Below are 14,754 nucleotides of genomic sequence, written 5' to 3' on the forward strand. Positions count from 1 at the left end.
TTGATTTCTTTTACTAGAGTAGTTAGTTGTTAATATGTGGTTTTCGTATTGGATAGATACAACATAGGGTTCGTGTCTAAAAGTGCCTAGAAAATACAAAAAGAATGGACTAATTGATGTTAGATGTGCATGAACTCAAGTCAAGATCTACAGAAAAATGGGCTGGTGCAGAGGTCTACGAACCCCATCGACGGTCCGTCAATTGATTGACAGACCGTGAATGGCATCCGTTTATCTCAGGTATGTCCCTAATTTTATCTAAGTCAAAAAGTGACTGACGATCCCCTTTGACGGACCATCAATCGACCCACTGACCATTAACGGGGTCTCGTGGGTCCAAACTTCCAGCCTGCTGACCTGACCCAGACTCCCTTATTTTAAAATCCCACTATTTAAATTCATTTCCCACTTCCATTATTTTCCCTCCACAACTATTTTTCCCACATCCAATCTCCCCTAAATCATCCCCAAATCACCCATACACTCCCCATAAACCATCCAAATCCCTTTCCCCTAAATTCCAAGTTCCTCTATACCAAACCCTCCTCCATCTCTTTTCCACAAGTTCTATGTTCAGGTTCGGTGGCACAGGAAGCTTTTTGTGGTAGTGAATCATATTTTTATCACAAAAACACACCGCTCCTCATTGATTGTAAGGTAATAATACTTCTCCTCACTTTAAATTTTGATTCATAGATTGAATAAAGGAAGTGGGGAGTCAGATCTTTACCTTAGGGGTTGTTTACTGAAAAAGCATGCTAGAATTAAAAACGTGAACACCCTTGGTACAATGGATAGTGATTGTGTCTAATTCTATTACCCGTAAAATGTGTTTTTAAGTCTAAATGTTAGTTACGACAAAGAATCCATAGTTTGAACAAAATAATCGTAACCATTGATTACTTGGAACCATAATAATGACGAACTAGCATAGTATATGTTGAAATGCACAAGTAGACTACGAGAATGTTGAAATTGATCAAGAAATAGGGACATTGATTTAAAAAAGGTCTACAATCTCGCACAGACCTCATCCACGAGACCCCCTCTATGGTCCGTCAATCGATCAACGGGCCATTGATTAGGTTCATGGATTCATACACAATCAAATCTCACTAAGTATTAAACGACAGATGTAGACTACAGTCCATTCTATACACCCATCTTTTGTATCAGAGACCAATACTTTTGACCCTCTAATCCACAGAGGGATCCCATGGAGCGTAGATCAGCCTACGGACTGTCAACCCCAACCGTCAATGACAAATGAATCCACTGTTTATAATTTTTTTTGTTTTGCTTTTGTTCACTCTTTCTTCTAAAAATATTTCGAGTATGTTTTTAGTTTGTTTTGTTACTGATATCCCTTCTACAACTACTATGGAACCCAATAAGCAATTAGTTATACAAAAAAAGGAAAATCCAAGTCGGCTACCATGACTCTCTAGTTGATCGTTGAAGGCACATATGCAGAGAAGGACCCGACCTACATTCCTCCTAACACAAGGACCTCATCCACGGTACCTCGGGTCACTAGAGGCACACCTCGAAAGGTGAAACCTGACGTACTCACCGCCTCCATGTCTGATGAGGAGCGCACACTGATCGGATTACAAACTAGGGGTGCTTCCAGTTCTGATGGTGGATCCTTATTTGGCTCCAAGCAACCAACGGTTCAGGCTCTAGGTATAACTATTCTACAAACATCGATTAGGGTGATGCTTCAAGCTCCATTTCTAAAACAGCCACAGGGCCAGGTAACCATGAATAAAAACCCTCAACTGATGATGCTACAAGCTTGGAAGCAGCACCAACACAAAGAAAAGATAATCCCTCAGTGTCCTGCTAGCCAAATAAATGGTGTGTCGATGGTCTACGACAGATCTATCGAGATGTAAAGATTCTAAATGATAAGGAGATGATGTCCTGATTGATCACTAAGGACATCGAGTCCTCACAAGGATCTTGCATATAGTGCTAGAGGTACAGCGGGATCTTGGTACATATACTGAGGAGATTGTGCGGGAGTTCTATGCTTCTAATGTTCCCACTTTTCGAGGGTCGATTCCCAAGCGCGTCAAGCCAGCAAAATATGACCCTTTCACGTCCACCGTCGTTTGAGGTTGCCGGGTGGACATCTCATAGGACACCATCCAACAATTTCTATAAGATCCTAACAGTGGTCTAGATTAAGCCCTAAACACTATAGAGTTTGATTAGGTGGGACATAGTTTTGGGTAGTGACTTTAAGATGAGTGCTAAGAAGCGGGAAATTGTGGTTATCCCAATACATTGATGTGGATGGATAGAGTGGAGAGTGGGTCACAACACCATGATGGGGAATTAAAAAGGCCACGCTAAACTTTGTGGCCATATTCTTCAGGTAATTAGTATGAAACAAAGTCTCATCTACGAAGGCCGACAACCAACATACACGGGACAGGGCAATCACGCTTGCAACGTTTTTATCCAGGTTGGACAATGATTTTGCTCGAATGATGCTGGCAGAAATTCATGAGAGAGTATTCAACACCTCCACGACTTACCCCTTTCCTTGTTTGATTTTTCAGTTGTGCAGGGATTCTGGAGTGCCGATCAGGCACTATGATAAACCAATACACCTGACCATGACATTGGTGTTGATATACCATGTGTTTACGGTATGTCTAATACATTTCAACTATGAGTTGTGTGTGTAGAGACTTTTTATATTGAGTTTGATGGTTTTGTATCATGTTTTTGTGTTCAGGCGCAAAATTAAAGAGACAACTTAAAAAGTGAAGAAAAATGCATCCACAGAGATAATTGGTGGATCATATATCCATTGACGCCCCGTAGAAGGGTATTGTCGAAGGGCATCCTAGGCATTGGATGAAATTAGGGAAATCTTACCATGTGTGGTCATTGATGGTCCGTCGATCATTTGATAGATCGTACTAGAAATCCACAAAATGATACTGCAACAGTTCCAGTACCTGATTTTTTAAGATACCAAGTATAGAGTCACGGTGGGGCATTGATGGAGCGTTTATTGATTGATGGATTTTACTGGTGGTCCGTCATTTTATTAGAGAGGTATTTTCTTGATACTGATATATTTTCTAAGTCTTGGTTGACGAAAGGGACTTATAGAGAGTAGGTCCATTGACGCTCCATAAGCCAGTCTCGTAGATTGAAGACGTGTGCCTGAATAAATTTTTCTTATGTTTTTCCTTTTTAATTAGGAGTTTTATTTCTATAAATATGGGATGTACACCTTGTTTTGGGGGTTGGGTTCCATTATTATTGCTCTAGTTTGAGACTTTGGAGGTTAATTTTGCAAAGCCTAAGCAACTATTGGTTTCTGAAGTTGAGTTTGAAGATTTTGGTGTTGATATTCAAGTTGAAATTCTGGTTTTATTATTCTTATTACATAAGTTCATAATTATTTCATCTAAAATAATGAATTGTGTTCTTGTGATTATGGGTAACTAAAAACCTCAACTAGGGTTGCGGGAACCATGAGCAATTAACATCATATAAATATTAATTAAGCAATCTTTGAACAATGTTTTGCATGCATTGATAATTCTTTCATTTAAAAGTCTTTTTAGTGGTTACAAACATTAAAACTCGTCTTGCTGCTACTTGCCGGACCAAGGAGGTAGTTATTAAGAAAAGAATTATCAACATAGATTTAGTGTGATCCTATTTAATAGTCTAGTGTGGATTGGTGTGAAGGTGAAAACTAAGCCACACATCGATGTGATGTCTTATATGATCTAAAGGTAAGGGCTATTAAATTATACACACATAGCCGGACCAAGGTTTGGGGTGAAATTCTTTAGAGGCCTGAGAAAGGATTTAAAGATACATAACTTATCACTTTCCATACAATACACTAGGAAGGGATTGCTATTATTAGGATTACCGCATTATGAGCTTGTGAGGAACATGTACACCCTAGTTAATTTCTTATCTTGATAACAATCAAAGTTAACTCTTCTTTATTTGATAATTACATAAGCTTAGGAATTTATTTCACAACCCCCCCCCCCCTTTGCTTACTTACTTGTTTCGAAAATACCTTGACTAATCGAATATAATTGTGGGATAAAGTTAAGTCTAAACAATATTCGTTGTGGTTCAACCCCAACCAACTAGTTGGGTTCTGTACTTGATAATGATCGCTTATATTTCTTTAGGGAGGTGTAATTTGAGCATATCAGTTTGTTGAAATCTATTGATTTCCTGATTTATTGAAATTGTTGAGTTGTTTAATCAAATTGATGAAATTAGGTGTCATATTGAGTAAATTCTTGCAAACTTTGGTTATGTATTCGAATCTACGCGTTGGGGAAATAACCAATCGAAACTACAGGTTTTAGAGTGGACAAAACAACAAAAACGATTGAAGTTTTATGGGCAATGGTCTGGGCGTTGCGCCCGCTTAAGCGCCGCACTTTAGGTTCTGAAGTTTCAGCCCCGGGGCACCGCGCCAGAAATTGCAACCCAACTTCAGTTTTAATGTTTTGGGTATGGTGCCCCGCTCTACTCAGAGGGCAAGAGACATTAGGTCTTTCTACTTTTTCCATTTTTTTCGTACTAGTTCCCTTTATATTTACCTATGTTTCCTAGTTGATTCCTACAGGTAAGGTACATCTAAGCACATGAAATTATTAGTAAAATGAGATCATGAAACTTGAATCCATAATTCAATTCAAAGAAAGTTAAGAGTCAAGTCAGGAGAAGTTAATAGAGTTCTCCAAAAGTCTTTTACAAACGTTTTAACTTTATTTTAGGACTTGAAATTGTAGTTGAGTAAAGAGTAAATATTGAAGTTCTTTTATTCAAATAAGTATATTAGGACTATGTATTTCCAATAGAGTAAGATGTTTCCACATTTAAACGAAAGAGGGAAAAACTTTGATTCTTTGAAGAGCCTTTGTGCTAATTTTCAATAAAGAATAAATGCCACAATTAAGCAACAGAGGATACTTTGATCTCCAATACGAGCCTTTGAGCGATATTTTAAGCATATCAAACTATAGAAAGTTGAATGTTTTAAATGATCATAAGAGCTAGTATTGTATTTTTGGAGTTATATCGTGCACAGATATGGGGAGAGTTCAGAAAATTCCCAGCCCCCATAAACCATGAAGTCACGATGGTTAGAAGAGTTTCGTACTTTTTAGATTATTTCTTAGTTATTTTTATTATAGACTAGTGGATCAACTTAGTAGTTATGTTTTATACCCTCGTCAAGGTATAAATCAACCCTGGTAGCGTGAGACAAAACGTTATATAATCACAATAGCTCTTTAGTGGGTGTTGTTGATTAGAGAAACTCCCACTGATGTATATTATATCCTTATATATACATAGGTATATTGTATTTCTGTATACATTCTGTAGTTTATATTGTGTTTTGGCATACATTAAGAGTTATTATGGCATTTCTAAATGCACAAAATTGTTATTTGTATTTTAAAATATTTTCTTTACGTTGCATTTTGCATTATTTCTTTATATTCAAAATGAGTCTAGTTCACTGAGTTGAGTTGAGACCAAGTTTGGTTCTTTCAATTCTTTTCAAGCTTACGCCTTGATGCTCATACATTAAATGTACTGATGTCATTAGGCCTGCATCATTTTATTTTGCAAATACAAGTAACCAAGATCAGCATCCAGCGCATTGTTGGTTCTAGTTAAGCTTCACAGTTTAGTTCCCTTTCAGTGTTTTTAGTATGTTTAGTTAATTGGGATGTCATGGGTGTTTTCCCAACTTCAATCGCAATTATTCAGAGGCATCACAGACAGTTATTGATGTTAGTTCTTAAATCTTATTATTTCCTGTTTTGATGGTTAAGACTTTAGTTGCCACTTTTTCCAGTGAGTATTAATTTGATACATTTTATGTTTATTATTAAGAAGTTCAGTTTACGTTTAAAATATTTATATCATAAGTAGGTCTTTCGCAGAGTAAGTAAGCCAAGCCAAGGGATCACTCGGGGCCAGAATGGTTCTCCAGTGCCCGTTCTCGGGGCATGACAAGAAACCTTGAGGCTTGATAGTTAAAGGAAATGAAAACCATGTATGGGAATTGAGAAAGAGATTGTGTAGCATGAAACAAGCTCCAAGGTAATGGTACCATGAAGTTTTAATTTGTCATTGAAAATCAAGGATATAAGAGAACTACTTCAGATCATTGTGTATTCTTTCAGAAGTTGTCTCATGATAATTTATCTTACTACTTTATGTGGATGATATGCTGATTGTTGGCAAAAATAAATCTTGAATTGTGTTCCTTAAGAAGGAGTTGAGAAAATTGTTCGCGATGAAGGAATAAGGGCCTATAGAAAATCTTATGCATACAAATTTATTGAGATAGACAGAAGCAGTAGTATATCAAGAAAATACTTAAGATGTTCAACGTGATAATGGCAGAAGTGGTTAGTACACCTCTTGCTAAACACTCTATTTTGAGTACAACCCAAAGTCTATCTACCAATGAAGAGAAGAATGACATGTCATGTATTTCATACTAATCTGTAGTTGGTAGTTTGATGTATGTTATGGTTTGCACTAGACCAAGTATTGCACATGTTATTGGAACGTTAGCAATTTTCTTTCAATTACTGGAAAAGTACATCGAGCTGCAGTGAAATCGACAATAAGATATTTGAAAGGTACTTCAGATATGGTGTGCTTTGGTTGTGGTAAGCCTGAACTTGTATGCTACATAGATTCTGATTTGGGAGGAAATCTTTACAATTTGAAATCCAAAAATAATTTATTTGAATACTTTTGGATGGAGTGTATTTCATGGCAATCAAGACTATATAAATGCATAAATGTATCAACCTTTAAAGATGAATAAATTTCCATCGCTGAAGATGCCAAAGAATTGCTTTGGGTGGATAAGTTTTTCAAAGATCTTGAATTTGAACAATTAATGTTCGTCTTATTTTGTAATGATCAAAGTGTTATTTATCTCACCAAGCACTCTATCAGTCATTCTAAGTCCAATCATACTAGTGGAAAGTATCATTGGATTAGAATGGACCTCGAAGAGAAATTATTTGAGGTTGAGAAGATACAAACTGATGACAATTCTTCAAATATGGTTACAAAAATGGGGATTGTAGACAAGCATGGGTTTTGTAGAAGTATGGAAAGCATGAATCATTTGAAGATTCCTCCACTTGAAGTCCATTTGGCCCCTTGACTGGAAGGGGGATTTTTCGGGCTATAACCCTTGTTCCAAAAAAAGCCCATGGACCGATCCTACTTGAAAAATTATTGGAGTTATTCTCTTTATTTGATTTCCAATTCTATTAGGAAAAGTATTTAAATAGTAGTTCTATTTGGAGTTGGTTTTGGATTTGTAAAGGAGAAGCACAACTCTATAAATAGAAGAGGGTATTGAGAGAATCATTCAATTGCTCATTTCTTTTGTTTTTGAAGTACATTAGGATATAAGAGGATTTTTTAGAGATCATTCAATAAGAGAAAAGAGATACGAACAATGGTTCCTTTTCTGTAGTCTGTTTCTCCAAACAGCAATCTACTAATCACATTTCGCAATAAACTCTTCGTTGGATCGGATTGAAATTTTGACTTAGTATTCCAAATTTATTAGTGGTTGATTTGAAAGGTTTATATAAGAATAGAAATGTCACGATCCATGGGTACCCCTTAGATGTAACATGTCATATAGAATACAAGCCACTTCGCTTTCATAACATAAGAAATAGAACCAACAAAGTTAAACAACATTTTGAAGTCCAAAAATAACTTTTTAGAAAAGCAGAAGTCTAGACATTTTATGTTATCACAGTAATCTATTACAATCAAAAATAATTAGGACTATCCCATACATCATATCAAAAAAGGGAAAATACATAAAACAAATCGAAAACAGTAAAACTCCATCCCTGAAGCGTGAGGACTCACCAGAGCTTAGAAATCTCTAGATCAACACTTAGCTACTAAATGGATGACCCTGACTGTTGGACCCTCAATTTGGGAAAAATTTAGGCAAAAGTATGTGTTGGTACAAAAATACACAAATTGTGATAGTCATGCACAAAAATATTTAAAACATGCAACAAGGGACATTTCATTTCAAAGAAATGCAATTGAGCAAGGTAAAACATAATATAAATAGGGTGAGAAATCATAAGTCAGTAAACATAGTCAATGCAACCAAAATCATCTTTTAAACCTTTGAACTCATATGTAATACTTCTTGAAGTAACATTAGTTCATTATTCATGTTTTTGTTAGGATAAGTCTTAACCGAAACTGAGCCCACGTAAGCTATAATATGATCACCACGTGTCTTCTACACCAAAAAGGGGTGTTCTACTTGCCCAAGGTAGAACCATGAACTTCTAGCTTAAGTGGATACACTAGCTAATAATTATATAGGGGCACCTAATTTAAGGGATAAGGAGATTGTTACTAGAAACCTAACCTCTAGTGAGAGGAGATCTTTTCTCTCACATCAATTTAGTCTCGGTGCTAAGCATAAATCCCATGGAGTAGTTATAAAGTCTTGACTTATCTTATAATAGGATTTCTCCTTAGACCACGTGTCAGTAAACATTTCACCATCCACGATCTCTTAATAATAGCTCTTAGCCTTTGATTCAATTAGGTGAGAAAGTATCTCCACCTAACAATCCTTACTATTTAAGAAGACCTTTAACATCATGTTAATATGTTTTTATGAAAATGTGATTTCAACAACACAACAACAACATCATAATCATTGACACTTCACTCTCAAATCATCCTTAATGATTTTATATAAATTTCGTAAACGCATGCATAATCTCATACTTTTCCTTTTCATGGTTCAAAGCCTACTTCCAATTACCACATAAGGAATTCAAGCATTAGATAGAGATTTCATAATATATTCATGTGATTCTAGAACTTCATGCATTAGTTCATAAAACTCCTTTTTCATCAAAAAAGACCCACATAATATCATCATAATTGAGAAATATGAGATATACATGGGTTCGTGGGAAACATCATAAAAATCATAGGGATTCATTAATTCATGCTTAATATAACATAATTCATTCATTTAAATTAACTTTGAAGAGAACCCATGATAATTGAAGAAAACTCTAACAATTTGGAGTTCGTACCTTTTTGAAGTTGGATATTTTGAAGGAACTCCATGGATGAAAACTAACATACATTACCATCAAAGCCCAAGAAAATTTATGTATGAAAGCTTGCTCTTGAACGATAGATTGAATCTTCTTCTTCTTCTTCTTCTTCTTCTTCTTCTTCTTCTTCTTCTTCTTCTTCTTGTTTGTAAATAGAGAATTTATTTGAGAGGAAGAACTTTGGAGATTTCTTTTTGGATTTTGGAAATAATGACTAGAATGAGTGATCTTTAGAGTTAAAATGACTTATAAAAGGGTCGTATACTTAGGAAAAATGACATATATTTTGTTTAATTAAAACTGGAATGACCCATTTAACCCCCACTTGGCAATGCACTGTCCACTCTTCACGAGAGGCTCCATGAACCGTGGTCCTCTCTTGGTCTTGGACCAGTGGCTAGGCTACCCTTCTTTATCCCATAAAAATCTAAAGCACCATTATAACACCTCCCACGGCCGTGAAGTGGCTCGTGTAGAGGAGGCTATTTTAGGTAGCCTTGGGGAGCTACTACCTTGCCTTCCACAAGTGGCACCACGATCCGTGGTAACCACCACGATTCATAATGGCTCTCGTGGGAAGGTAGTTAGTGCATAGTGAAGGTTGGGCTGTCCAAGCACTCTTCATTGTCCGTTTCCATCTCTCTTTGCCTTGGTATAGTTTATTATATTCTTAGTTGTTACACGAAAGTCAGTAAGATTCAAGTATAGGTCCCAAACATAAGCAGGGTTTGTTGTTATAGATATTGTTTGTTCTCTTTTTACACTTGTTGTGTAGACATTAGAATAATATTTTTAACCTTCTTGTTGTTATAGTGAATCAATTCGCATCTTGTAGATCCTATGGTTGAAACCTTTGGTTTAAAGGATTTTTCCACGTTAAACTTGATGTTTTTTATTTTTACATTTTCTTATTCATATTTTTGTCATAACAACAAGAACATTCCTAATAGTGTAAAACAATTAAACCAATCTCTATAGCCCATAAAGCACATATAACAACATACAAGTGTAGTCCCACAAGTATGTGGGTGTTTAAATTTTGAAGGCAAAAGAGAAAGTAGGTTACTGTGGTGCATTATTGAAAGAAGGAGGAGGATCTTGTTGAGCATTGGTTGTTGTAGCGAGCTACCAAAGTATCAAAGTAGTAGACAACCTTTTCAGTTAAATTAAAAAAATAAGATAAATCACAATCTTTCAACGATCAATTTAACAAATGTGATGAAAAATATGAACAAAGACTCCATTATAGAAAATTGTGAAGACTAAAAGAATGAAAAAGGAAATTTTATTTTTAGGTTGAAGTCATATGTGGCCCCTTAAAGTTGTCTGCATGGTTCACTTAGAATACCTTAACAAACTTTGTTTCATATTAGACACTGCCATCTTAAAAAATAATTACCTATTGAATATTTTTCTTACACATCGTCTAAAGAAAATGTGTATGTAACACACATGCATATGATGTGGAAAAATGACGAATAAAATGAAGACACATGGCATTTGAATCCATAGTAATTATAAAACTAAATTTTAAATTTAACAAAATTCTAAAAGAATTACTTTAACCTAAAATAAGTAGGAAAACAAATATACATGCCCACACCCCACCCAACTCAAACCTCTCAATTTCCTCTCTTTCCCTAATAATTGTCTTGTCCACCATTGTTAACCTATATTTAGAAAAAAAAGTTAGAGATTTTATCATATATTATGAATGAGATTATCATTTTTATTTCTCTTTATGCCTTCTTTCTTATTTTCCATATAAATTGATGGAGTTTTCTTAAAAGATCCTTCTTTTTTATTTTGATTTGAAATTTTTTATTAGATTTGAATGAAAGAAGTGGTGTGTGCTGGGAGAGGTGAAGAGGGAGGAGTAAATATTTAAATAATGATATCCATTTTTTTTGGAAAAGAAGATATAAACGTCTCCACTTTTTTCGGCAAAGAAGATATAACGGTCTCCATTTTTAAGCAAAGAAGAAACATAATCCATCATTTTATCCGATGAAGATCTGGTGATCTCCATCTTTTTTCTGGATAAAGGACGACGGAAGTAAAGAATTATAACATGATGTTTTTAAAAAAAGGAAATTTGTGGGGGGAAATAGTGATGGATTGTATTGAAGAAGTGGTTGCAGTAGGCATGAAAGAGAGGAAGAAGAAAAAGATTGTTAAGTTTTAAAAAATAATGAGAAATATAAAGAAAAGTTGAAAAGGAAAAAGAGAAAATGTTAAAATATTTGATTTCACGTGTTCAACAAGATATGAATTGCACTTTTAGTGCCACATGTGCATAAAGTATCTAAATGGTTCAAATTCGAGAGGGTAGAGGTGTTCAATAGGTAGTATTCATAGTTGATGTGTCTAAGTGAATTATGCGGGTCGGCTGCGGGGCAGGTTGAAGTGCGTTTTCTTAAATTTAATATGGGCAGGGCGGGGTGGGGCAAGTTGCGGGTATATGTGATTTTATGTGGGTTCAAATTTATTTTTAACATTTTACAGTGATAGAGAATTATTTCTTGAGATATTTTCATTAAAAATAGTAAAATATTCAAGATAATAAATGAAAATAGTTCAATAAAAATAATATATTTCTTGCAGCTTCCCAATTGACTTCTAGAAAATATAATTTTAAGTCACTATCCTATTAAATTATAACAACTTAATGAAAAATGAATTTCATTTTTAGTATCGAACATAACTAGTAAACGAAATTCTTTAAAAAAATAAATAAAGTGGGGCGGGTCTATGCGGGGAGGGGTGGAGCGGGTTGAAAATGAAAAGTGTTGCTATGTGGGGCGGGGCTGATTAAAAACATTGCGGGGTAAAGCTCGACCTGCAGCGTCCCTGCCCTACAACGCCCCATTGTCATTCCTACCAACCATCACGAAAAAAGACCTTTATATATTAAAAGGTGAACTAAATTTTTATTCGATCCAATGTAAAATTAATTTTAAATTAATACACCTAAATGGTAAAATGATATTACACTGTATATTCAGAATGAATATTTATATCAATATCTAAAGCAAAATGAAGTATCACAAAAGGATGTGCTACGACACACGTGTTGCTCCTCTCTTAATCAGAAATATTAGATTCGACTCCTGAATATGAAAAAATTCTTGGTAGAAACATTTTCCCTTGAATTTGACCCTACACAAAGCAAAATAGCCGAAATCACCAAAATTAATATAATTAAAATAATTTTGTTGTATTTTGTAGATCTAAAATTTTAAAAATAAGAAATAAGATGAAGATTAAGATGCAAGTGTAGAGGTGTTGTAATGGGGGTGTTTGAAGAAGGAGAAAGCGGGCGAGGTAAGGGGTTCAAAATAAGAAAAAAGTTTTGAGGGTTTGCAGAAGAAGAAAGAGGATAGAAGGTGGGGTGGGCGGTCTAGTGAAGATGAAAGGAGATGATTTTTCTTTTTTTTTATTATATAATGCATCTACTAGTGGGACCAGTTTTTTAACCAAGAATAAATGTTCGCCTGATTATCTTTTTATGCCACATAACATTAAGGACCCATTTGGTATAAGTATTAATCAAAAAAGTCCATGGGTTAAATTTTGGTCCAAAGAAAACATTATTTGGTTACGCTATTTAATATAATCCATGGATTAGTTATATCTCATACAAGGTGTTATCTAATCCCTAGAAAATGGAGGGATAACTATTCCAAGGTTTAACAATCCTTGAATAGGAAACTATATTACTAAACTATCCCCAAATTTATTTTCCTAAATTTCATATGTAATTTAATGTTCTCTTTTATTTATATTAGAATATTTATAAATATTCTTTTAAATTCTCCAAATTTGTTCCAAGTAATTTGATGAATTCACAAACTAATTTTTCTCTCTACATGTTTGATTTACTATATTGGGTTGATTTATATATATATTTGTCTATTTGAACAATTTAAGCAGTCTTAAAAAACTATGTTAATTTAAGATATTTAATACCAATAAAAAATTTAAAATATATTGTGCTATCAATGATGGTGGCACATCACACCTCAAAATTATTAATTATTTTTTTTTGTATTTAGTATTTAACTAATTGACTAGTTAAATGAAATGGAAAGTCTCATAATAAATTCAAGGGTATAATACGAAAGAAGTTTTTCTAGAGTCTTAAAACCAAACATAAAATTAGGTGGTAAACAATGACCAAACACTTGATAAAAATCAATCCCTACATAATTAAACCGTGCATTACTAATGCCTGTATTACAAATACATAATAATCCCTACGTTATGAATATTTGTACCAAACGACCCCTAAGGGTGGTATTTATTCACTTCAAGTAAAATTAAGGGGTTAATACACGTATGTATAAACAAAGTGCTAAAGTAAGTTTTGTTTCTAAATCAGAGATTTATATGTGTTTTGTCTAATTTGGATGTCACACCCCTTTTTCGCGCAGCGGCGTAAGGGTTTTTCCAATTTAAGTGACGTTATTAATTAAGGGATTATTTTAACTTTTTCAGAGTCGCCACTTGGAATTGAGTTACGGTGTTCCAAGTCACCTTTTCTGTTTAATCCCTAATCAAAAGGAATGACTCTTTGTTTGGTCTGCGAACCAGTTCGGGTAAGGAATTCTATTGACCGAGGGAAGGTATTAGGCATCCCTCGAGTCCTGTGGTTCTAGCACAGTCACTTTATGGACTTTTGTGACTTAAACTAATTTTTTGAATATTCTATTGTTAAAACAAATGTATTTACCCTCATTCTTTAATTTATTTAAATATATTAAAACTACCTTATTTTATTAATCTATCCCTTTAATTAAAAATATATATACGCATATAAATTAAATCAAAGAAAGCAGAATAAAATAAGTTATTCTTTATTTTACTTTTTCTTTTTTTATTATTATTATTTTTATTTTTATTCTTTTTTTTACGTTTCTTTTTTTTTCTCTTTTTACCTTCTCATCTTTTACTATTATTATTATTTTATTATTATTATTATTATTTTTTATACTTTCAAGGTTTTATTTGTTTTTATTTTTGTTATTATTATTCAACTTAATTTTTGTTTCTCTGTTTGGACAAAGAAACCTTAAAGAAAAAATTCTTTCTTCTTCAATTGAATGTTTTTTTTATTTAATACTATTTTTATACTTCTTTTTCTATTATTTTTTTTCTGTTTTCTCGTTTCCCCTCTTTTTTTATTATATTCTTTCTCACATTTAATTTTTTAACTTTTCCTTTTTATTTTTATTTATTATTATTATTATATTTTTTTCTTCCATTTTTATTCGATTTTTTTTACATCACTAACATTAAATAAAAATTCTACTAACTAAAATTAATATATTTACATAATAGCTACACATGTTATCATTATAAACTAAATATAAAAAATTAAAATGACTTGGACAATAATTTTACTTAAATATAAAATAAACAATGGGCTATTTAAATATAAAATAAATCATGGTTTGTTATAATAATTTCACAATAGATATAACTATACAAAGGATCTAAACATAAAGTTGATATGAATATTTGAACATACTTCATATAATAACATCAATAAATATTAATGGTTTAAACGTATACGAAATTTAACAAC

The sequence above is a fragment of the Solanum pennellii genome, chromosome 11, assembly GCF_001406875.1.
Source record: "Solanum pennellii chromosome 11, SPENNV200".
NCBI classification, from domain to species: domain Eukaryota; kingdom Viridiplantae; phylum Streptophyta; class Magnoliopsida; order Solanales; family Solanaceae; genus Solanum; species Solanum pennellii.